The sequence below is a fragment of the Equus asinus genome, chromosome 3 (assembly GCF_041296235.1).
Source record: "Equus asinus isolate D_3611 breed Donkey chromosome 3, EquAss-T2T_v2, whole genome shotgun sequence".
In the NCBI taxonomy this organism is placed as follows: Eukaryota; Metazoa; Chordata; class Mammalia; order Perissodactyla; family Equidae; genus Equus; species Equus asinus.
In genome coordinates, this window is record NC_091792.1 from 123,740,805 (window position 1) to 123,766,282 (window position 25,478).

The window sequence follows — 25,478 nt, forward strand, 5'->3', positions numbered from 1 at the left end:
TGTGCAAAGATATACACGAGATCTAGGCTACATATGAGTGGGTGCAGCTCCCATCACCTCTCTAGTTCCTCATGATTGTGTGACCATTTAGTAGTTTTGTCAGCTGTCAGAGATGAGGAGCCTGCCAGGTCACAAGATCCTGGAACTCAAGCCCACTGACTTTTCAAATTCTTAGGCTGGAAGGGGGGCCACATCAGCACACAGGGTCTACCGATCACTAATTAAGGACTGTCTTCCTGTACCGCAGTTTCATAGGTCTAGGTTCTTTGCTTACTGCATTGTTGAATCTACAATTGGCCTGGCCTTGGCTTACTTCACTTAATAATACAAAATGCCTGGATATATGTATGTTTATGTACATTTGCAAGGACATGGAGAAAAGTATAGAATAATTCAGATGAAGCTATGAATCTTGGTTATCTCAACGTGGGAATAAAAAAGGAATAGAAGGAGACTGTTAGCTTTCCTTTATTTTCTTTGTTATAATGAACATGTATTGATTCATAATGTTTAAAAATTAATTTAAAGTTTTTGAAGGAAGAAGTTGTAATTCATAGCTATGAAACACTAATGCTGCCCTAAGCACTGGGTCTGCAGGATGCCACATGATCCAATATTCCACGCACTCACATAAGCTGAAAAATCCATAATTAAAAATCCATAATTAATCCAAAATTAAAAATTCTAAAATCTGTAAGTTTACCAATTTTAGGCATAAAATCAATTAAGATCAGAAATTAAGAAATATAAACCAAGCACTGCTTAAAAAATAAGTACTAACACTTCCATAATGATTACTGTTTACAAAATACATTTCATATATGTCATTTAATTTAATCTTCACAACTTGGTGTGGAGTTTCATTTCAGTTTTTCAGAGGAAGAAACAAAAGTTCGAAGAAAGTTTTATAACTTAAGGCATATAATTTTTGACTCCAAAGTCATGCCTTTTCAACTATACAATGCTATTTATATATAAAATTTAAAATAATCAAATATGATAATTTACACCTAGATTACTTCTAATTATAGTACATTTTTTCTAGAAGATATTAAAAAATAAAATCCTTCAATAAAAGAGTGTACCTAAAATAACATATTATATGTTCCTTCTTGTACACAAATGTACTTAAAAGCAGAGAGTTCTCGAAAACCCTGTTTCCCTTAATGAATGCTTAATGAAATGTTTGTAGCAGGGCAGGTTACTATAGGTAAATATGGGGCAATGAATTCCCTTGGGCCTAGTTAGTATTTAAAAATTTCTGAGGTCATCACCAGCCAACAAACAACTTGAAATATACACATGAGTTCACTAGTCTAAAAGAGAAAAACATTCTTAGATATAGTCATTTTAAGATACTCTGTTTGTGGCTGTCAAACTCCAGCATATATCAAAATGTCCCAAATCACACCCCCTGAGTTTGTGATTCAGCAGCTCTGGGCTGGGGGCTCAAGAATCTGCATGTCTAACAAGTTTCCAGGTAGTGCTGATGCTGCTGGCCCTGGGACCACACTTTGAGAACCACTACTCTATGCTAAGCAACTTGAATTCAAAACATAAAGTTGAAATTAAGAGTGGACAATTTACTAGATATCACTCCTGTTTTTCAGAAGCCCATCTCCTTTGAGTGTATAGACCTAGGCTGTGCACTAATGGCTTGACAGCCGATACAAGCAGACCCTCTCATCTAGGGCTAAAATTAACTACAATACTGAAAATCTAGTAGTTTACACAAAAATCCCCAGAGCTCGGTGGTGATGAGGACTTCAGGATCGATTCTTTCTGCAGATTTAATACAGTTGCAACCAACATTTCCCAAAAGCTCAGCAAAGGAGAACACTGGGTCCCGGCCTTGACAGACTTGTAATGTTCTTTTCAGCCAAGATGAGAAAACACTAACAAAATCTCAAAGTTCTTACATGCTCCAAACCTTGGAAGAAAGTTATGTATCAGGATCAATTAAAAATACAAGAGAAATTTTATAGCTATAGGTTTCTGAGAATAAGAATAGGAACTATTTCACGGTAGACTCAAGATATGAAAGTCTCCTTGACCCGTGTGTCACAGGTAGCCCTCCCTGAAGCACAGTGAGGCCTGATAAAACCCGGGCTTCTTCCAATCTGGGTCATCCCTGACCTACTTGTCCAACTCTCACTATAAGAGGCTTATTTCCTCAAGGAGACCAATTCCTTATCTGTATCCGTAATAATGACGGCAGTAAGATCATTTGATCTCCTTGTTGCATCAGGTGCCAAGGTGACATGTTGGTATGGCTCCCTTAGTGACTATTATCCTGCTATCTATAAAAGGACAAAGCATTTTCTTCACCCCACATAATCTTAGGAAAAGAAGATAAATATGAACAGTCATAGATTATCTAATATGGGCTTCAGTGCTGACAAGGGTAAATTTATTTAGTGGGAAAACTGTGATCTTGGATAATAAAGTCACATAATCCTCAATGATCTCCACTGTGTGGGAGGAATCAGATTTGCCCAATAAAGTCATTTTGGAGTTCTGTGTGCTATTTAATATCTTTTGTTATTTGAACTTCTTGAACTAAATCCCCAGTGGAAGTACATATTCTATATTTTCAATATATACAAGAGGCCAGGTAAGAGTAATACAACACCAAAAACATTTTAATTACTTTTGGGGGCCAGCCCTGTGACACAGCAGTTAAGTTCACACATTCTGCTTCAGCGGTCTGGGGTCCACTGGTTCGGATCCCGGGTGCGGACCTATGTACAGCTTGTCAAGCTATGCTGTGGCAGCTGTCTCTCACTTAAAGTAGAGGAAGACGGGCACAGATGTTAGTTCAGGGCCAGTCTTCCTCGGCAAAAAAGAGGATTGGTGATGGATGTTAGCTCAGGGCTAACCTTCCTCGAAAAAAACCAAAAAAACATTAAAAAATTACTTTTGATAATTGGTGATTATTATCATGGGAGGAAGTGTTATATAGGTATATAAAAACTAAGTCATAATATCTTTCACTTTACGACCAACAAAGAAATCTTGGTGATAGTTTTGTCATTTTTAGGATCCTAAATGGGAAAAGGTCAACTCTACTCAAGCACATAGCCCTTATGCATCTTTAGAAAAGAGTGCTTAATCCAAACTCACTCAGTCTCAAGGCATTCATCAAACAAGACCCCAAGACCAGACACTATGGCTGATGCTGTGGAAACAGAAACAAAAGGTACTGTTCTACACCACAGAAGCGGCCTCTGACTCAGACTGAAGGAAGGGACCCTCCATAGCAAGGAGTGACATGTGTTATATCGTTGCTGATGAGTCAAATTAGAATTTTCATATACAACATGTTTATTTTGAAAGAAGACAGAGGTATAAAATATGACTGTGGTATTTAGATTCATTGTTTTATACTAAGAAAAGTTACCTAATCTTAGCATTTCCAAATATACATTAAATATAAAGAGATTCTTCAATTCTCTCGTGTGAGAATAAAGCATACATATATATGTGTGTGTGTGTATATGTACATACATAAATTTTATATATATATATATATATATATATATATATATATATTATCTCTACTCAGAAACTGAAAACTTTACTACCTCTCAGCTTTTTCCTGAAGGGACCACACATCCAAATGAATTACCTTTTGCTGATGCTTAGGCTCAAAACTGGTTTAAGACAACAAAAATGTAGTGAAAATGTTGCAGTTGTATTCATTCCTCTCTATGTTATTGGGAACCAAAAAAAAATCTCACCCATACTCATGGTGAGTTCCCAATATGTCTTAGTCTATTGCTAAAGCTGATAAAGCATAAGCATACATCAAAATGTTAACGATAGTAATCTTTAACACTATATTTTGCCATTGGTAGTCCCAGATACTTCTAAAATATATGTTATTGAAATGACAGAATAGCATATTTTTGAGATTTGGTTATCCAACTCTAATAAAATATTATTAATTCTATAAACCTAAGATCCTAACAATATCCACCATCTATAAAGACATGCCAAGTTCTGTGAGGGGATAAATATACATTAATTTTAATCCTTACAACAAAGAACATATTATTATCCCCACTTAAGGATGAAAAACTTGAGTCTGAGTGATTGAGAAACTCAAGTGACCCTGCTTAGCAAGTGGTTACCAAGCCCAATCAGAGTATCCTCAGCAGCTACGAGAAGACCCTGATAGAGGGTGGGAACACTTGAACAATAAGCTGGCAGAAGGCAGACAGCATCTGGCAGCCTACCAAAGAATGTGAGGGTTGGGAGAAAGAATGGGAGACGACTGGTATAAAAAATGTGAACTTAAGTCATTTAGGGGAAAAAAATACTTAAAAAAATATAAAGGCATATTTCATTTTAGAAAAACTAAAGTTAACAAATAAATTCAAATATTTGTATTTAATTTAAAAATATTCATTAGACACATTCAGTAGAGAGCTCTTTACATGTATTTGAAATATGATTCAACATATAAAAATAAACTTCACTTTAAAATAAATAATTCACTTTTAACCTAACTTCAATATCATCTGACCCCACAGGGGCCAATAAGCAACTGAACCCCAATCTTCACTGTCCCCCCGCTTCTTGCATGGCTTCACTTCCCTGTTTACTCAGTTGAAATTTTTGGGTGAGCACTGTTATCACTTTCCTTGTATCTTCTCTCTACTCCTTAGCTCCTCTCTCACTTCCTTCTTGGCAAAACTTACTCTAGTTATATTCAAGTAAGTTATATCTAAATCCTAATATACTCTCCTCTAATACCTACAGGTTGAAAATGCCTGGAGAAAAACACATACTATCCCTGATTAGTATCACTTTAAATTATTGACCATGAACCATGAGTTGGCCATAGATGCCTACTGCAATCACATAGCCTTTCTAACCTCTTTACTATCCCACTTTCATAGACAACTGTTTCATACCTTCTCTTCTACCTTTCCATATCTCCCTCCCAACTTACTTCCTGTTGATGACTTTATTTCTACTTTACTGAGAAAACCAAAACCATCAAAAGAGAAATTCTACAGGTTCTGAACCCCCATGTAACTGCCCTCCAGCTCAGACTTCTTCCCAAAACTCCAGACTCATACAAGTGACTGCCACCTAGGCAGCCCATCTCCACATGGTAACATGTGCAAAACTGAGCTCCTGATACTCCCCCAAAACCTGCTTCTTCCACAGATTAGTCCTGTCAGTTGACAGAAGCTCTAACCTTCCAGATCCTCAGCCCAAAAGCCTTTGAGTCATCCTGGGGTCTTGTCTTTCCCTCAATTCCCACATATAGTCAGTCAGCAAATTCTTTTGGTTCTGCCTTTAAAATATATCCAGAATCTTACCACTAGCCATCACTTCTATTACTATCACCTTAGTCCAATACTATTACTTAGTCCTGTTAAAACCTAAGTTGGATCCTGATATTTCCACAATTTAAAACTCTCCAAAGGCTCTCATCTTAATTGTAGTAACAGCCACCGGTGCCACTCATATATGGCCCCCAATGTCCTCTCCAACCTATTACTCCACCCCCTACACAGCCTTGTCTCAGCAATCCCTATTCTCCTTCCCTCTTATTCTTCCATCAGAGGAGGAATTTCTATCTTTTTGTTCATTGATACAGCCTAGGCCTAAAACAGTATCTAGGCACAAAGTAGACTTTCAACACATATTTTTGTATTGAACATAAGAATGAATGAATAAAATAACACCTCCCCTATATGCAGTAAAAACCAGGATACCTGTAACAATCTTATACACACCAGCTCTAGAAGTGATATAAGTTTAGTTATTTCATGATATGTCATTAAAGCTTTTATTATGCGTGCATAAGTTATTATGGTTCATATTAAGTCCTACAGCATGTAACCTTAAAATGGCCACTAATAAGACTTGGCAACAGGAAGCCATAAAAAAGGGAAATAAAACAAGTAAAATCTATTTTTAAAAATAGCTGAGGTATTTGAATTTCATTGTTCTAAAACTCTTACGGAAGGAGTTTTGAGTAAACTATTTTTTAGACAAATCTTTAACCATCAAAATAATTTCATCTGGGATCGAAATCATTATAAATGTATTTTCAGTTTTCCTATATTTTCACAGCATTTTAAATAAATTTTCTTCTCTGAGAATTCAGCACCAATGCTCTAAGCATCCATTCTTGCACAGTGCTCTATACAGTGATGCCTTTGGGGTCTTCAGAAGTATATCCATAGGTTTTCATCCAGTAGTTGAAGATGTCCTTGTTTTGGATCTTCCTGTCTGATTTTATGGGTTTGTTTCTCCCTTGGCTGCCCAAATATCTGCCTTTATCAAAATCTAACTCATACTACCAAATACTGTAGAATAATTAATAAACATAAGTAAATTGAATTAACGACCTCAATGGTCTTCAGGGAGCAGAATATAGAAATTCAGCAAAACTTATTTAAGTGAAACCTATTTTCACTGTTCAGAGATCTCATTTCTTTGTATCAGTTTAATAAATAGGCTACCACGTGCCAGCCAGGGACTTTTCCAGGCACTGCAAACAGAATGATGAAAAGTCCTATGTAAACTCCATGGTTCTTGCCCTCAAGAAACACACAGTCCAGTAGAGAGATTAGGCATGAACTTCAAGCACACAGTCCGGTAAGAGATTCCCTCATTACCTGAAATCCCTCAGAGATTAATCCCCATGAGACAAAACCTGACATGTTTATGGCCAAATTTCATAGCAACAAACTCTAAAAACATTAAAACACTAACCAATAGATAAACAAGTAAGTTCTGAAATGAAGCTAGACCCCAGATAAGAGCTCATTTTGAAAACTAGAGCCAAAGTATCTTTTTAAACTGGCAGAATAACTCAAATTTCTTGGTTTGCTGTCTTTATTCATTCACATGAAGGAGGGCAAACTCTAGCTCTATGTGATAAGCTGTGTGAGCATGAGTGAAACATGATAAATACACTGGATTGTGATTCTAAAGATAGGCTTTAAAAGATTATTAGGAAGATAAAAAAAGGGGAACGAGTTGCAATTATTTATTTAGTATCTGCTTCCCCTTCAAGACCATCTTGTTCGCTGTTTTAACCAGTAACCGGATAATGCCTGGCATATGGTAAGTACTCAATGAATATTTTTAAATAAATTCACTAATGTTCAGTCAGGTTCATGAGGGTATAATGTGCATCCTGGGAATGAGTAGTCTCTGAACAAGAAAAATCTCAAGAGGATAAAGGCCAAGCAATCAATACGTGCAACAAATATTGTTGACAATGGAGTGGCATCCTTTCCTGGGATTCTACTTGGTCGATTCCATCTTGACCTTTGAAATCCAAGATAGCCTAAAGCCACCTACCTTTGCCAGAGACAACAATTATATTTGTCCTTAGCCTGTTGACTTAGGTTGTATTAAATCAGTGGTCCTCAACTAGGGGCAATCCCCCTCTCCCCGCCAGGGGACATCTGGCAATATCTGGAGACATTTTTGTTACAACCGAGGGAGTTAGTGCTAATGGATAGATGAGATGCCATGGATGCTATTATAATGTAAAGTACAGCCCCCTACAACAAATTATAATCTTGCGCAAAACTCCAAAAATGCTACTGCTAAAAAAACGTTGGTCTAGAGCAAGCCATAACATTTGTTCATGAGAGAGGTAAATAGCAGAGTAGAAAGAGAGGAGCTTTTCAGTCAGTCATGGGTTCAAATCCTGGCTCTAACCACTCAGCCCCAATGGGACTTTGTATAACCCTCAGTTTTCGCATCAGGAAAATAATACTTACTCTCTATGTTTGTTGTGAAGAGTTTATGAGAATATATACAAGGTAGCTGATATATAATAGATCAGTAAATGGCAACAATTCTTACTAATATGAGAGCACTTATTAATCATTTGATGCCAGTATTTCTGTCAGGTAGGGAAAGCATTTTAAATACGATAAGGCTTAGCGACTTAAATAGAAAATTAAGAAATTTTAAAGCTGGAAAAAAATCCTAAACAGCCAACTAAATACTTTATTTTATACACAAGAAAATTGAAGTTCAGAGACACTGACTTGCCCAATATTACAAATCAAGTTAGTGGCAGCTCACATAGAATAATCCAGCTGTTCTCTTCACTATCATTTTATTACTGATACATACATAGGAATTTATTAATTTCTAAACTGTCATTATTTATGAATGTCATAAATTATTTAAGTCGATTTGAATACAAGATTTTATACCTGCTAAAATTTTATATGATAGCATGTTCAGACTATAAGATAACTACGATTTACTCAGATATGTATCTATCTTAACATTTTCAGAGCCAATTTGTAGGATCTGCCCTATTGTCTCAGTTTCCTCCTAATGAGTCCTGTTATCACTCACAATGGCCCACTTTTTACATTGATACTTTATAAAAGCAATATTAGAAATTATTCATTTTGGTTTAAAATATACTTGGGAAAAGAGCATGAACAAACACACAGAAGCTGACAAACTACAAATAAATCAGGAAAAAATATTTTGAACTTCACTAGCAACTTTAGAAAAGCAATTAAAGCAGTTAATAATTTTTGTCTTTAATATAGTAAACAGTTTCTCTATTCACAGTGTTCAATGAAGGCAAGCTTTCATATAGTGCTAGAGAAGCTAGCCTGTTGTTAGTTTTCTGGAACCAAAAGGTAATATGTCTTAAAAATGTTCAACCTCTTTGGCCCTGCGTAGAAGGATGACCAATTCAGCATTCAAAGGGTACTAACCCAAATGTCCAGAAAAAGGGAAACTGTTAAATCGTGGTATATCTAAATAGAAATATAATACAGATGTTCAGAATGGTATTTAAATGAATTTTTTGAGCAAGAAAATGCTTAAAGTTGAAGAGATTTTAAACCATGATTTAGATCTGTATACAAATATGATCTCAACTAGAACATATATATTTATATAAACTATTCATGTACACAAATGTGGAATGAAATATTTCTTAAAACATTAACACTGGTTATTTTGAAGTAGTATATTAACAGATGATTTTTATTTTTAAGTATCTCTTGTAACTGTTCATATTTTTTACCATGAATATAGATATTTACTTTATAATTAGAAAATAGATCTTCATTTCAATCAAAAACTATTCCAAATTCTAATCCCACAAAACATATTAAACTTTACTTAATCACAAAGCCTATGCTTATGGTAGAGAAAACCATATACAGAAGTTAATGTACCGCTTCTACATTTAAGATGCAGGGAAAAGATATAATCTTTTAAGTTTTTGTTTTAAGAACCACCGTATAAAATGAAAGACAAGCAAGCTGCCTCAACACTGAAAACGAATGTTCACATCCAAGTCCACAAGCAGCATGTGTGCATACTAACAATAATACTCGATAATACATCAGAGAAAACAAGAAAAACAGAATTTAGTATATAAACTTCATCATAAAGGCAACTATGTGTGTTCCCGACAAGAAGTCCTGAATGTAATTAAAAATGTTACAAAGCCAACTAAAGCATTCAGGTCTCTTTTGGACAAAAGATAACTGCTAAAAATATCTCCTAGATATGGCTGGTTAAATTTTAAGAGAGATTACTTAAATGCCCAGACAGTTGTGGGAGACTGCCTTCATTGTGAAAATAAGGTGTGAAATAGAATTTATATGATATTCAGCAAAAGAAAGCTCAGGTAATTGTTGTAGTACAACATTTTACACTTATGTATGGCATATACATTTCTAGATATTAAAGTAATCTCGAAATCTCAAAAACAAGTCTGTATATATTTCAAAATGACTTTCATTACACATTATATTAGAAAATTAAAGTCAGTGGGGTAAAAAAAACACTTGTAAGTAAGAAGGTTCTCAATTCCTACTTGAGAACCTATTTCAAGATTCTTTCCGCTAATTCCTAATATCTTGATAATATGACTAATCTACAGTATTCTGAAATGACCATGTTCAACATCATGTGGGCCTGGTAGGATAAAGAGAGCTAGCAAACAAAATTTCCAGCAATAAATGAAACATAATCTGACTTGACTAAATCCAAAGTACATTAAAAGAATGGTGTATGTCACATAACGATGCACTATGAAAATGCTTCTAGGCTGGGACTCCAACTTTATATAGAATTAATAGATCATAGTAGGAATCTACATCATTCCCCACCTCTACAAAGACACTCTAGACCTCTGATAAGAAAACTTGATTCCCTAGGCCCAAACTACCTACTGAGAGTCATAAGGATTCATATTTGCTTCCTTTAATCATCCTCCAGAAGTACGTCCCCCTCTTTCCCTTATGAAACACCTACAAAAATGTTTAGTTTAAATTATGCTTTAAAAGGGAATCTGTTGCCAGGAAGTAAATAACATAAAACCAACCAACACAAATCTTTAAGTATTAAAATTTGTCTTTTTGGAGTGTTTTGTAAGTTTTTTGTCTTAAGTTAATGGCTTTTGAAGCCAGCTCAGTGATAACACAGAATTATTTGAAATGGCATACTAGAAAGTCAATGGAATTGTCTTTCCCAGAGGTCTTTTAAAGTAGACCAGGCACCTGCCTGCCAAAACCCAATGAATAGGACCTGCTCACTGAGAATCTTACCCTAAGCCTGTGTTAACTACCACATTCAGAATCACCAGGAGATCTTGTGAAAAAACAGATTCCACCCCCTATACACACACACACACACACACACACACACACACACACACACAGACACTCACCCCAGTTTCCGATTCAATAGGTCTGCAGTGGGGCCTGAGAATTGCATTTCTAACAAGTTCAAGTGATGCTGATGCTACTGGTCTGGGAATCAGACTTTGAAACTGTTGGCCTAAGAAACTCAAATCTGCTCTGGAAAGACTTATTTTTAATTTCTAAATATATTTGCTCCATGAATTATCATTAAATATTATTTTATGCAACTATCACTTCTATCCCAATGGTGTAAATATTGTTGTTTAAATAATTAGTGAAACTACTTTTTTTATACACAAGAAATAGGGCAATTATTTTCTGGATGAGTAACCACAGAAATTTTAAAAACAAAAGAAAATAAACTTAAAAGAATGAAGAATGATAAGAGAAAAAATAAATAGGGAAGTGAAGTTATTTGTAGCTAAAATGGAAAGAATTTAGCTGCTGAAAGATGGTTTATACTTAAAACTAAAGGTTAAATCAATAGGCTACATCAAATGTTTTCTCAAGGTCTCTTGCAGATTATTAAACTGAGCTATAAATATGAATCAAATAAACACACAGACTAAAATTTCAAATCATATACATTTTTCTTTAAAGTGCATGGCTTTACTGGATAAATGATGAAGACAGATTGGCATTACTTTAGTTGAACTATAAAAAGGACATTCAGTGTAATGGATGACAGGCTTAATTCATGTCTAAAAACTATGTAAAAATTCACTTCTGGAAGCATTTGGGTAACCTAAAATATGTTATATAGTCAGCTGTCCCCATCCAAGGAATCTGCATGTGTGGACTCAACCAACCGCAGATAGAAAAGCCCACGATGGCTGCATCTGTACTGACCATATACACACGTTTTTCTTTTTTGGTCATTATTCCCTAAGCAATAAAATATAACAACTATTTACATAGCATTTACATTGTATTAGATATCATAAGTAATATAGAGATGATTTAAAGTATACAGGAGGGAGGGACGTCATCATCATGGCAGCATGAGAGGATCCCTTTGTCTCTCTCCTTCAATCTACAGTGAGTAAAATATCCATAACCCAAGAAAGGCTATATTGCCCAACACATCAGGACACCAGAGAGATCCACACATCAGTACGTATGAAGACTGGCACATACAGAGGAAGCTAAATGGGACAGAGGCAGTGCCCAGGACCCTGGACCCCCAGCCATGGTGGCTGAGTCAACCACTTCTAGCCCCAGAGAACCTGGTGGGCAGCAGCAGAGTTGCATGTGCAACTCTGGGCAGCCAAATGCAGTGGCATCTGCAGCCATGGGGAGCAAAGAAGCAGCACAGGTGGGGCCCTGTGATCCAGGGCCCCACCTGTGGCTTAGAGACTTGCACAGGACACCAATATCCCAATGGTAGCAGTACTGGTAACCACAAGGTAACAGGAAACAGCAGAGGCAGTATCCCACAAACTTAGCTGCCTTTCCACCATCACTCCCCCCAACCAAGGCAGAGCCTCCAACCCAAGTGATACCAAATGCAGTGGAGGCTTCAGTCACTCCTGTACCTCTGGTGAAAAAGCCCATAACTGCAGTGACACTGGCCAACATCAAGGCATCAGTGACCTCCAGTGGTGCAGGCAGCACTGAAGAGGAGAGTACTGGTGATATCCTAAATAGAGGTGCAAGTTGCAAGGTGCAGATCCTCAAATACAAGTCAGAGGCAGCTCAGGTAAGAGAAACCAAAAACTAGCGCTATAGTGATAACCTACTGAAAAACAAAAGAAAGGCTCTAATCTCCAACCTATTGAAAACTTTAAATCAAAACAAAGCTATACCTAAATAAGAAAAGTGTGTGCTATGACAAATGCATTGGCAGAGGAATATCTCAGCAAGTACCACAAAAAGCCACAATAATATGGCATCACAAAAATAAAACAAAAATTCTCCAGAAACCAAACACAAAGTCATGGAAGATTGTGATTCAACTGATAAAGAATTCAAGATAATTATGAAGAAACTCAATGAGCTACAAGAAAATTCAGAAAGGTAGTTCAGGGGCCGACCCGGTGGCGCAGTGGTTAAGTGCACACATTCCGCATCGGCGGCCTGGGGTTCGCCAGTTCAGATCCTGGGTGTGGACATGGCACCGCACGGCAAGCCATGCTGGGTAGGCATCCCACGTATAAAGCAGAGGAAGATGGGTATGATGTTAGCTCAGAGCCAGTCTTCCTCAGCAAAAAGAGGAAGATTGGCAGTAGATGTTAGCTCAGGGCTAATCATCCTCACAAAAAAAGAAAGGTAGTTCAATGAGCTCAGGAATAAAATTAATGGACAGAAGGAATACTTTCCCAAAGAGATTGAAACTCTAAAAAAGAACCAAACAGAAATTCTGGATCTGAAGAACTTAAGGAGATGAAGAATGCATTAGAAAGAACTGGGAATATAGCAGATCATATGGAAGAGAGAATTAGCAAGTTTGAAGATGGAAACCTAGAAATGATGTAGGTAGAAGAAGAGAAAGAACTAAGAGACTTATAAAAAATGCAGAAATTCTATGAGAACTATCCAACTCTATTAGAAAGATCAACATAAGGATAATGTTTATCCCAGAAGGAGAAGAGAGAAGGGAGCAGAGAACTTATTCAAAGAATCAACAGCTGAGAACTGCTCAAATCTTGGGAAAGAACTAGATATACAAATCCATGAAGCTAACAGAACACTCAATGATCTCAATACAAAATGACCTCCAAGACACGTGATAATAATACTGTCAAAAGTCAATGACAAAGAAAGAATGCTAAAAGCCAGGGGAAAAAACCCAATGACCTACAAGAGAACCCCCACTAGGCTATCAGCAGATTTCTCAGCAGAAACTCTAGAGGCCAAGAGAGAATGGGATGATATATTCAAAATATTGAAAGATAAAAACTGTCAGCCAAGAATACTCTATTCAGCAAAGTTATCTTTCAGATATGAAGGAGAAATAAAGGCTTTCCTAGACAAACAAATGCTGAGTGAGTTCATCCCCACTAGAACTTCTTTACAAGAAATGTTGAAAAAAGCCATCCTACCTGAAACAAAAAGACAAAGGTATACAAAGATTTAAGCAAGGTGATAAATAGACAGAATCACAAAATTGCAACTCTATATCAGAATAGGTTAGTAAACAATTATAACACAAAGTTTAAAGGGAAAGGAACTATCAAAAATAATTAGAACTACTTCAATTTGAACTCACAGTACAATAGATACAATACAATACAATACAATGAACTCACAATACAAAAAGGGATAATGTATGATAACAAAACATAGAGGGGGAAGGAAAAAAGACAGAACCTGCATATGCAAATGAAGAGAGATGTTATCACCAGAAAAAGGACTATCTTACCTATGAGACCTTTTATACAAACCTCATGGTAACCACAAAACAAAATTTCAGAGCAGAGTCATGAAACACAAAAAAAGAGGAAACTAAGAAACACATTACAGAAAACCCCCAAACTCAAATGGCAGAAGTAAATACAAGGAAAAAGAAACAATGTAAATCAGACAGCAAAAGACAAAATGGCAGTATTAAGTCTTTATATATCAATAATCACCCTAAATGTAAATGGATTGAATTCACCAGTCAAAAGACACAGAATGGCTGGAAGGATTAAAAAACAAAAACCAAAAATATGCTGCTTCCAGGAGACCCATCTCAGATCTAAAGACAAACATAGGCTCAGAGTGAAGGGATAGGAGCTGATACTCCAAGCAAATGGCAACGAAAAGAAAGCAAACAGACATACTTATATCAGACAAAGCAGAATTCAAGGTAAAAAAGATAATGAGAGACAAAGAGGGGCAGTATATAATGATAAAAGGGACATTCCACCAAGAGGACATAACCCTTATTAATATATATGCACCTAAGAGAGGAGCACCAAAGTATATAAATCAACTATTAACAGACCTATAGGGAGAAATTAACAGCAACACAATAACAGTAGGGGACTGCAACATCTCACTTACATCAATGGATAGATCATCCAGACAGATGGTCAACAAGGAAACATGGCCTCACATGAAACACTGGGCCAGATGGACTTAATAGATATATAGAGAACATTCCATCCAAAAACAGCAGAATACACATCCTTCTCAAGTACACATGGAACATTCTCTAAGATAGACCATATGTTGGGAAACAAGGCAAGCCTCAGTAAATTCAAGACAACTGAAATCGTATCAAGCATCTTTTCTGACTACAGTGCTATGAAACTAGAAATTAACTACAAGAAAAAAGCTGAGAAAGTCACAAATACGTGGAAACTAAACAACATGCTACTGAACAACCACTGGATCAATGAAGAAATCAAAGGAGAAATCAAAAAATACCTGGAGACAAATGAAAATGAAAACACAACATACCAACTCTTATGGGATGCAGCAAAAGTGGTACTAAGAGGGAAATTCATAGCAATACAGGCCTACCTCAACAAACAAGAAAAATCTCAAATAAAAAAATTTAACATTGTACCTAAAGGAACTAGAAAAAAAGAGAACAAATTAAGCCCAAAGTCAGTAGAAGCAAGAAAGTAATAAAAATGAGAGTGGAAATAAATGAAATAGAGACTGAAAAGACAATAGAAAAGATCAATGAAACTACCTTTGAAGAGATAAACAAAACTGACAACATTTAGCTAAACTTACTAACAAAAAAAGAGAGAAGGCTCAAAGAAAATCAAAAACAAAAGAGGAGAAATTACAACAGATACCACAGAAAAACAAAGGATTATAAGAGAATACTATGAAAAGATCTATGTCAATGAATTGGATAACCCAGAAGAAATGGATAAACTCTAAGAATCAAACAATCTTCCAAAACTGAATCAAGAAGAAATAGAAAATCTGAAAATATTGGAAAAAGAAAACATTTGTTTGCTGTATAGTATCTTCTATCAGATAGTTCCCAGGATAGGGCAAGAATGGGATATTAATATATAGGCTGAAATACCAAATCCAAACTTAAAGTCTTAGTTCAGGATGTTGTCAACTTTTACCAGGATTACAGCAATGGCCTTCCACCTGGCCCACCTGTATTCATTCTTGCCTCTAAGTAGTTCTCCATCCAGCATCTGGAGCAATGTTTTTGAAGTGCAAATCTCATGACCCTCTGATCTGAAACAGCTTTTAAACTCTAAGTAGTTCAATTGTTACTGTACCCAGTGAGTTTGCTGGCATTTTATCAGTTGGGACAAACCTAGCATTTTAGACCTATTTAATGTGCATTTCTCATTCCTCCCAAATGAAGATTATCTGTGCATTTAGTTCTTGATTCTCATTGATCATTGGAGTGGATTGTAATAACATAAAACTTTATACTTATTCTAGAGCAGTGAATTAGTTATGTACCTAAACTCATTTGAAAATTGTAAAAAGCCAGAGAGAACTGGTTTTCAATCACAGTTCTATCAACTCTGATAGCCTGATGCCTTTGGCAATCTACATCTCTCAACCTCAGTTTTCATATCCACAAAATAGGAATAATAGTACCAGCTTCTTTCCTATGAGTATTAAACGGATTGATAAATGGATTGATAAACAGAATAATTAGCATGGTCTCTGGAATACAGCAAGCTCACTATGGAATGTAGTAAGCCTGCTGTTGTTATGGGAGAAGTACCAGAGAAAGTCCTGGTAACTGAAAATTTTTTCCTTATTATCTGTCTATTGCTGGAAATTCTAATTTTTTTTTTTTGGAAGATTAGCCCTGAGCTAACATCCACTGCCAATCCTCCTCTTTTTGCTGAGGAAAACTGGCCCTGAACTACCATCCATGCCCATCTTCCTCAATTCTAGTAAGAAGAATGAAGCAGTAATCAGAAACCTCCAACAAACAAAAGTCCAGGACTAGACGGCTTCACTGGTGAATTCTACCAAACTTTCAAAGAAGATTTAAATAACTATCCCTCTCAAACTTTTCCAAAAAGTGTAAGAGCATGGGAGGCTTCCCAACTCATTTTACGTTGCCAACATTATCCCAATACCAAAACCAGACAAGGACACCACATAAAAAGAAAATTACAGGCCAATAACACTGATGAACATAAATGCAAAAATCCTCAAGAAAGTATTAGTGAGTAGAATACAACAATTCATTAAAAGGATCATACATCATGATCAAGTGGCATATATTCCAGGGATGCAGGGATGATTCAACATCTGCAAATCAATCAATGTGATACACCACAATAACAAAATGAAGAATAAATATCACATGATCATCTCAATAGATGCAGAGAAAACATTTGACAAGATTCAGCATCCACTTATGATAAAAACTCTCAATAAAATGGCTACAGAAAGAAAGTACCTCAACATAATAGAGGCCACATATGACAAACCTACAGCTAACACCATACTCAACAGGGAAAAACTGCAAGCTATCCCTCTAAGAACAGGAATACGACAAGGATGTCTACTCTCACCGCTCTTATTCAACATAGTATTGGAAATCCTAGCTACAGCAGTTAAGCAAGAAAAAGAAATAAAAGGGATCCAAATTGGGAAGAAGAAAATTGCCACTATTTGCAGATGACATGATTTTATATATTTAAAAAACCTGAAAGAATCCACCAAAAAACTATTAGAAACAATAAATGAATACAGTAAAGTTGCAGGGCACAAAATCAACATTAAAAATCAGTTGTGTTTCTATATAGCAACAACAACAAGCAGAAAGAGAAATCAAAAATACAATCCCAGTTATAATCGCAACAAAACTAAAATACCTAGGAATAAATTTAACTAAGGAGGTGAAAGACCTGTACACCGAAAACTCGAAGACACTGTTGAAAGAAATTGAAGAAGACACAAAGAAATGGAAAGATATTTTGTGCTCACGGATTGGAGGAATTAACATAGCTTAAATGTCCATATTACCTAATGTGATCTACAGATTCACTGCAATCCCAATCAAAGTCCCAAGGATATTTTTTTCATGGAAATAGAACAAAGAATCCTAAAACATATGGACCAAAAGATCCTGAATAGCCAAAGAATCCTGAAAGAAAAGAACAAAGCTGGACATATCATACTTTCTGATTTCAAAGTATACTACAAACCTATAGTAATCAAAACAGCTATAAAAAGCTTTCATTACTTATTCAATACTACCCACCCTCCAAAATACATCTATTTTGAATAAGAAGTGATAATATAATCAGCTATTTCAAAACAGGAGCAAATACATCTGCATTAACATAAGCTCTAACAAGTTCAAATGATGATGCTTGGTCAGATTCACAATCAGCTGCGTATCACAAGCTCTTAGCCTCTGTAAGCCTCAGTTTCCACATTTGTAAAATGGAAATAACATCACCTACCTCACTCAGTTTTGTAAGGAGGTTTATTAAATAATGCACCATGCCTAACACACTGAAAGTGCTCAATAACTTCATTGTTCAACTGTTTGTTGACTCCTATTATATGCCAAGCATTGTTAAAGACAACAGAGATAAATCAGAGAACAAAAGACAACATCTCTGCCTTCTAGGAACTTACTTGCTAGGGTTCATTTATTTTACCTTGCCTTAGGCACAGTGCTGGGCACTTTGAAAATGAATAAAAGTGCACAGAAGAGATCAAAATACTCAATCCAACAAAAAAGATAACACTAGGGTAATCATGAAGTATGTAAATTTAGGGAAGTAGAAAGTCCTAGGAGAAGGCATCACATGAGGTTGGAAACTGGAAAGGGAAAAGACGGTGGGCTTCCTGGAAGAGAGAGCATTTTAAATGAGCCTTGGAAAACGTCTAGAATCTGACAGGAGAGATTTGTAGATTTTAGAGAAGGAAATATTATGAGTTAAGGTGGGGAGGCTGGAAAACCCTGCGTCCATTTAAGTAACACTGAGTAGTTCAACATGGCTGGCGTTTCAAATACAAATTAAGGAGTAATGGGACATTAAGATGGAAATCTATGTTAGGACCACATAAGTCCTTACTAAGATGAAGAATTTATCCTTAGTTTAAGGAAATGGGAAATCATCAAAGATATTTGAGAGGGTGTGGTATGATATAGACATTTAAAAGATTTCTTTGCAAGAAGTACGAAGGACACAATGGAATGGGGGAGAAAAGCCAGGGAGACTAGACTGGAAACACTGAGTAACGTGCTTCAGAATACAGTTTACAGGAATCTAACAAGGAGTAGGGATTTCTAAAGGCATCTCTGAGTGCACCTTTGTGACAACAGCAACACCAATGGCTGGCAAGGGCCACACTGCAACAACTTGGCATGAGCCACACTCTCATATTCCCCATAGGGCTCTATCACTGCCTTCCTCCGCCTCTTGCCAATACAGCATCTTTAATACTACATTCCTTATCCACACACTCCTGTCATCACCCAGCCATCCCAACCACGACCCAAATCAAGCAGGCAAAAAATATGTGACAAATTGGGCTCTGGGGACCAGCATACCTCCCCTTTTGTACCAGCCCAGCTCAAAGCAAATGTGACCATTTGGGAGAAGAAAGCCAGTTTAGGTCTCAGGGTAAGAAATTTCATAATTCCCTTGCTCCATTGAAAGCACTGCACTTTTCTCTCAGTCCTTGGTTTAGGAACCTTAAAAACATAATAATGCTTCAGATTCAGGCATTTTTCTAACCTGGCAAGGTAGAAAAGTTGATTTGTTGGCTAAAGGACATCAGAAGTAAGTAGAGAGAATCTTTGTGATGAAAACATCTAAGTACACCTTTCTAGGAAAGACTTTAGTGAAAAAGAAAGGATATTATAATTGAGATTTTTAACTATAACCTTCATAGATAACCTTTTTAACTATAACCTTCATATAGTCTATAAGGGGAATGAGAAGTTTAAAAATAGTGCTAAGCCATTATGAGTACTATAAATTGAAGAAAAAGACTTCACAACATTATTGTATAACTTAAAAATGATTTTTACCTTCCTTCTCATAACCAAGATATTATGATTTTTTTTTTTTTGAGGAAGATTAGTCCTGAACTAACATCCGCCACCAATCCTCCTCTTTTTGCTGAGGAAGACTGGCCCTGAGCCAACATTCGTGCCCATCCTCCTCTACCCCACATGTGGGACGCCTGCCACAGCATGGCCCGCCAAGCGGTGCCATGTCCACACCCAGGATCCGAACCAGCGAACCCCGGGCCAGCGAAGCCGAACATGCGAACTTAACCACTGTGCCACCAGGCCGAATCCCAAGATATTATGATTTTTTTAATTACCTATCTGACATAAAGAGTTGAAATTTTATAAGTTTATTTTGCTAACAGAAATGTAGTTGTACTCATCTTCTTCATTCAGAAAGGCCTTAAATTGAATAAGTAGATTTTAGAAAAATAGAGTTTTTAATTAATGCCTATCAGCAAGAGATCCTAGCAGATGTGATGAACAGGAAATGAAGAGGAATAAAGCTCAAATCAGTCCAACATTGCTTATTTTTTCAGGAAACAGCTGGGGGTAGAACAGTGAATGTGACTAGAATAAGTTTTATCTTGTGATTTCCCTTATAATCCAAATGTTCTCACCAGCAAATACAATTCAGAACAATGACACCTAACACGGAAATCCAGACAATGAGACTGTGGATGCTTTGTGAAAGGGGGTTAAGATAATATCATCTATGTGCTCTTCATTCTAGGACGAATTGCTTTATTAGGATAGCGGCTTTTTTCCCCGATAACTAAAATATATTCACTGTAGAAATTTTAGAAACTACAGATTAATACCAAGAGAAAAATTAGAAATCACCTATAATCTCACCACCCAAACATAAGTACGATTAACATTTGGTTTCTTCTCCACCAATAAAGTAGTTTCTGTGTATAGACTGGATTTTTTTTCAAAAGTAGGATTTTTTTTTTTTTTGAGTAAGATTAGCCCTGAGCTAACTACTGCCAATCCTCCTCTTTTTACTGAGGAAGACTGGCCCTGAGCTAACATCCGTGCTGATCTTCCTCTACTTTATATGCAGGATGCCTACCACAGCATGGCTTGCCAAGCGGTGCCATGTCTGCACCTGGGATCCAAACCGGGGAACCCCAGGCCACTGAAGCGGAACGTGTGCACTTAACCGCTGCGCCACTGGGCCGGCCCCAAAAGTAGGATATTTTGTTATTTACTTTTTCATTCCTCATATCAAGAACATTTTTCCATATCATTAGTCTTCCCAACAACCTCACACATTTTGATTTGCTTTCCATGTATGTTAACGTGACGTGTGAAAACATGGTAACTTATTGCTATGCTGAGTATTCACTGATTATTGGGAGGTTAACATCCCTCTACCCTCAACCTTAGAAAACTCCGTTTTTTTCTTTGTGAATTGCCCATTTATGTCCATTTTTCATTGGGGATCATTTTTTATAGCGGTGTTCATCCATCTCTCACTGTTTTTTATGATATCTTTTGAAAGGGGTAAATTGGCATATAAAATATAGAGCTTAGAGGTTGTCTTTTAATTTAGGTTATGGTATTTCTTGGTGATATTTTTCAAAATGGTATTTTTGGGATTATAATAAGAATAGTTGCTATACAAGATTTGGGGATATCAGGAGAAATATAAAGAAATAAAAAGCTATAACTCTACCACCTAGAAATCCAACTTTTTTCCGTACATGAAATGTCAGTGGATATATCCATTGATACAAACAGAACTTGTGTACAAACAGGAAGTGCAACAGTCTTGTTCAGTGTTGTTCAATGTTTATTAATTTAGAATGATGCCTGATATATTGTAAAAGTTTAATAAATATTCACTGAGTAAATGATATTTTATATGTATTTATGTGAAAATTATATTTTACACATTAAAGATAATATAGTATTAAATCTTGCTTTTTTCACTCAATACAAGGATCTTTCTAAGTCATGAAATTTTTTCAAAAATATTTTGGAAACTGAAATTTATCAATATTGATATACAGTACATTAATTTATTTAAATACTTTGCTAATGCAGGCTTTATTTTGTTTCTAATTTTTCCCATCTTACAGATAATACTGTAATGAACACATTTATAAATCTTCCAATGGAATTCACTTGATTTCCTTAGCATACATTTCTAGACCCTGGATTACTGAGTCAAGGGCTACACACATTTACAGGTTTTGATACATATTCTCATACCATTACCTCAAATAGTTGCGTGAATAAACCCTTCATTGAGTAGCATAAAAGAAGATTCCATTAAGGCTGCAACTCTTACGAAACTAGCATCACTATTACTTCTTACTCTAATAGCGATTAGTTTTGTGAAAAGTATTGTTTCTATAGCTAAGATGATTTCTGAAATGAAACAAATCCATCAAAGATAAAAGGAAGGGAATAATGTTTTCAAGAGAATACATATTCACAACCTCTTCTAAGATTTAAGGAGAGGGGCTCAGTGCTGTAACTATTCACCAGGAATGGTGATAGCATTCAGCGTACACACAATTGTTCGAAGCACTGATAAACAGATTCTCCTTTTTTCAAGCACTGACAAGCTATTAGATTTATCTTCACTGATGCATTGGATTCTGAGAATCCCCAAGTGATCTTGCTTGTGGCATTTTCTTTGATTTTCCCTCATTTAAAAAGACTGCTTCCAACTAGATCAGACAATAAATAAGACATGTAATGAAGGTTTGAATATGTGGACATTTTTTATCTCAATTTTAAAAAGTGACTCTAAGAAGTGCATTTGTCTAACAAATGAGTCATCTCTGTCTTGTTATACATTATAATCAAATTCTGAGCATTTCCTTCCTTTGCAGATGTGAAAGATGTTCAACCTAAAATGGAACCAGAGAATACAAAATGGAAAATCTCATGCAGGTACCCTAAGGAAAACGAAACTTAAGGACTGAGACTCATTTCCCATAAATTCCTAATTTACAGAAAACTGATAATATTGGAATTTTATTAAATGATTGGGAGTTAGCCAGGGGTTGCTTCACATCAACCTTGGGAAGTTCTACTTATGATCACCACAGGCATGAACAAAAATGACCCAGGTCAGGTTGGTCTGGAAAAAGAAGCATAATTGAGCTTTGTATGATTGGATTGGTTTTGTGTTTCAGGGGAATTTTCAAAGCTGTTCTCCATTTGTTTTTGATTTTAACACACTCTAACTGAACTCTCCTCTCTTTACATTCTGTGCCCATAAATACAGCCTACCCCAAACCCTCCACAGACTTGTCTGTGGCTTACTACAATCTGCCTATCCTGAATTTCAATTCCTCTGCTATTCCCAAAGAAACTCATCTTTTTGACAATTTTGAGGTTGCCAACTGTTTACCTCTTTATTTAGGTCAACACTAACATCAAAATAAATGATATCCTATTCAATTTCCATTTAATCACTAAGTAACTGAAAAAGTATTCAGTTCTTGCTATGTAAAGGTCAAACATTCCTGACACCCTGTTTTAGACTTAGATTCTCCATCTTTTCCATACAATTTAACAAATGTTAAATTAGCAGTTACAATGTTATTTTTTAAATTACTTAAAATTTTGAATGTTGCCTAGTTTTTCAACATATATGGTATGATCTCATTTTGATAAAAACTATCTCAATGTAGGTATGTAATATGTATTTGTACTAAGAATAGAAAAGAGTCCAGAAGGAGGAGACATTACCTATTGGGGTAGATTGAAGTGAGGGCTCACACCACGGCACTGAATGAGTTTACTCTGTTACCTTCATCTTAAACAAGCCAACAAAGACTTTTTTTTTTATGATGGTATTCTTCACAGAAATGTGACCCACCCAAATTAAAAATAATTATATCCTCTGGAGTTACTTTCTGATACAGTAACATTTATTGGTGGATAAGGAGACCCTATCCTTGTGGGTCCATTTTTTAAGGACACTTAGTCAGAGGCTTGCTCTCAGAGTACAGGATTGTTTTTCTCCTTGCAAAAAACTAGTGTGAAAAGAAGCACGAAGAAACTTTGGTCTTATTTAGATAACGTTCTAAATACCTGAGTTAACATGCCCTTATGATTAGCAGTAGTTTAAACATATCTTTTCTAAAAGCACAGGGTGCTCGACCCTCCAGGCTGGAGGGCTTCACTTACCACCCAGAAGTCTCTCTGCCGTACATAGTAAAGTATAACTCTATGTTTTATAATGAAAGATGAAGGGTGCCCCAAACAACAATTAAGTTCTGCAAAGTTAGTGTTTGCCAGGAAGAACGCGGGCTCTTTTGTAGTGCTCCTTTAAAAACTATTTTTGAGCAAGCTCCAATGCAAACACCGTTTTTCTTCCTCAGGAAATAATCCCCATTCTCTTCGTTAACTTTGAGACAGACCTTAAATCACCTTAAACTGCAGATTTCACAATATGACAAAGGGGTGGGTGGGGGTGTGTGTGTGTGTATGTGTGAGTGCATAATTTACCTTCTCACAAAACCCAGCATTAAAAATAGATAAAATAATTTCTCTTTTCAAATCAAGTGACTGAAAATGGCGAGTTTCTCCTTTTTTTTTGTTTTGTTTTTTAAGCTCATCAGCCCTAAACTAGTTTTGAGGCACTTCATCAAACCTGAACACAATTATTGGGGGAGGGGGAGAGGAAGAGGGGAAGAGAGAGACAGAGAAGAAATAGAGAAAGAGGAAAAGAGAGTGGGTAGTGAAACATAAGGCAGGGAAATAGTCAAAGGGGTTCGCTCGTTCACCCTTACCAATTCCTCCCTCGGCACACATCACAGCATGACGGTCACGGGTCCCAAGGTGCAAAAGAAGAACCAAGCAAAAATCCGGAGAGTGGAGGCGGCTTATGCTTCTACGCCAGCCACTTGCCTTTGGGGGTTGAAAAAAAAAAATCACTTCTCACACAGCTCCCAAACTCAGAAGCCAGAACCGGAGCCGGAGCCAGACCCGGGGCAGAGCCGGCAACCTCCTCCTCCTCCTCCGCCCTCGCCTCCTCCTGCTTCCTCTCCTCCTGCCCCTCCCCACTCCTCCCGGCTCCAGAGCAGCCCAAGCTTCCGCGAGCAGCCAATCGCCGGAAGCCCCGCCTCCTGTGACGTCATGGGCGGGGGCGGGCCTGGCAGCTGGGGCTTCCCAGCTCCAGCTGTTGGACAGAGCTGCCAGTCTGCCCAGCGCAGATGCCCCAGGGTCCTGGAGCCTTTACAGTCCCACCTCTGACTTTCACGTTACAGTACAGATTGCTTGCTGTTGAGGGTTTGGTTCGTTGTCGTTGCCGTTTTGCAAAAATTCTGTTTAACAGTTCACCCATTTACCCAGACTTGAAATGTTTGACAATTATTTTTTGGAGGGAAAAGGAATCAAATCTAAACATTTAATGTTATTGTTTTAAACTAGAAAAGAAACTGAAGAAAAAGACCACAATTCTGATTCTTTTTCCCACTCCTTGACCTTCTATTCCCTTCCTCCCTCAGTATAATGTGGCTTTGTCCATACACCTGCCATGATCTGTTAGCTTAAAACAGCTTTAAAAAAATTTTTTACTCCTAAAAAAATTCCAGCAACTTTTCTGTTCTCTCAAAACTGCTGACCGACTAAGTGCTTTGAGAAAGGGGAAGGACATTCTGAGAAGGCAGAACCAACGGGGGCAGTAATTCAGACCAAAACCTACTCACCACTCACTGCCAATTTTTTATCCCACTGAAACAAAAATAAAAGGGCGAAAACTTCCACAACTCTCCTGTTTTGTACAGCCATCTTCCATTTTCTCAAATGTTTCCCAAATGTGTAGCGAGAGTGAAGAAAACTAAATGGTCATACAAATGTTTCACTAGTAGCGAAGAGCTCACTCAGACAGACACGTGGAGCTGCTCAGGAGACTTGTAAACTCTCCCAGA

The 25,478-nt window shown here is 36.7% G+C and overlaps 1 protein-coding gene across 2 annotated transcripts in view; it reads right to left on the reverse strand.

Moving 5' to 3' along the window:
- ATP10D (ATPase phospholipid transporting 10D (putative)) overlaps positions 1 to 24,610 on the reverse strand; it is a 110,072-nt gene extending 85,462 nt beyond the window's left edge. For both annotated transcript variants that reach the window (XR_011502242.1, XM_014857130.3), the window contains exon 1: positions 24,339 to 24,610. The gene's annotated coding sequence lies outside the window, so the exon portion shown is untranslated. The remainder of the gene's footprint in view (positions 1 to 24,338) is intronic.
- Positions 24,611 to 25,478: the final 868 nt, after the last annotated feature.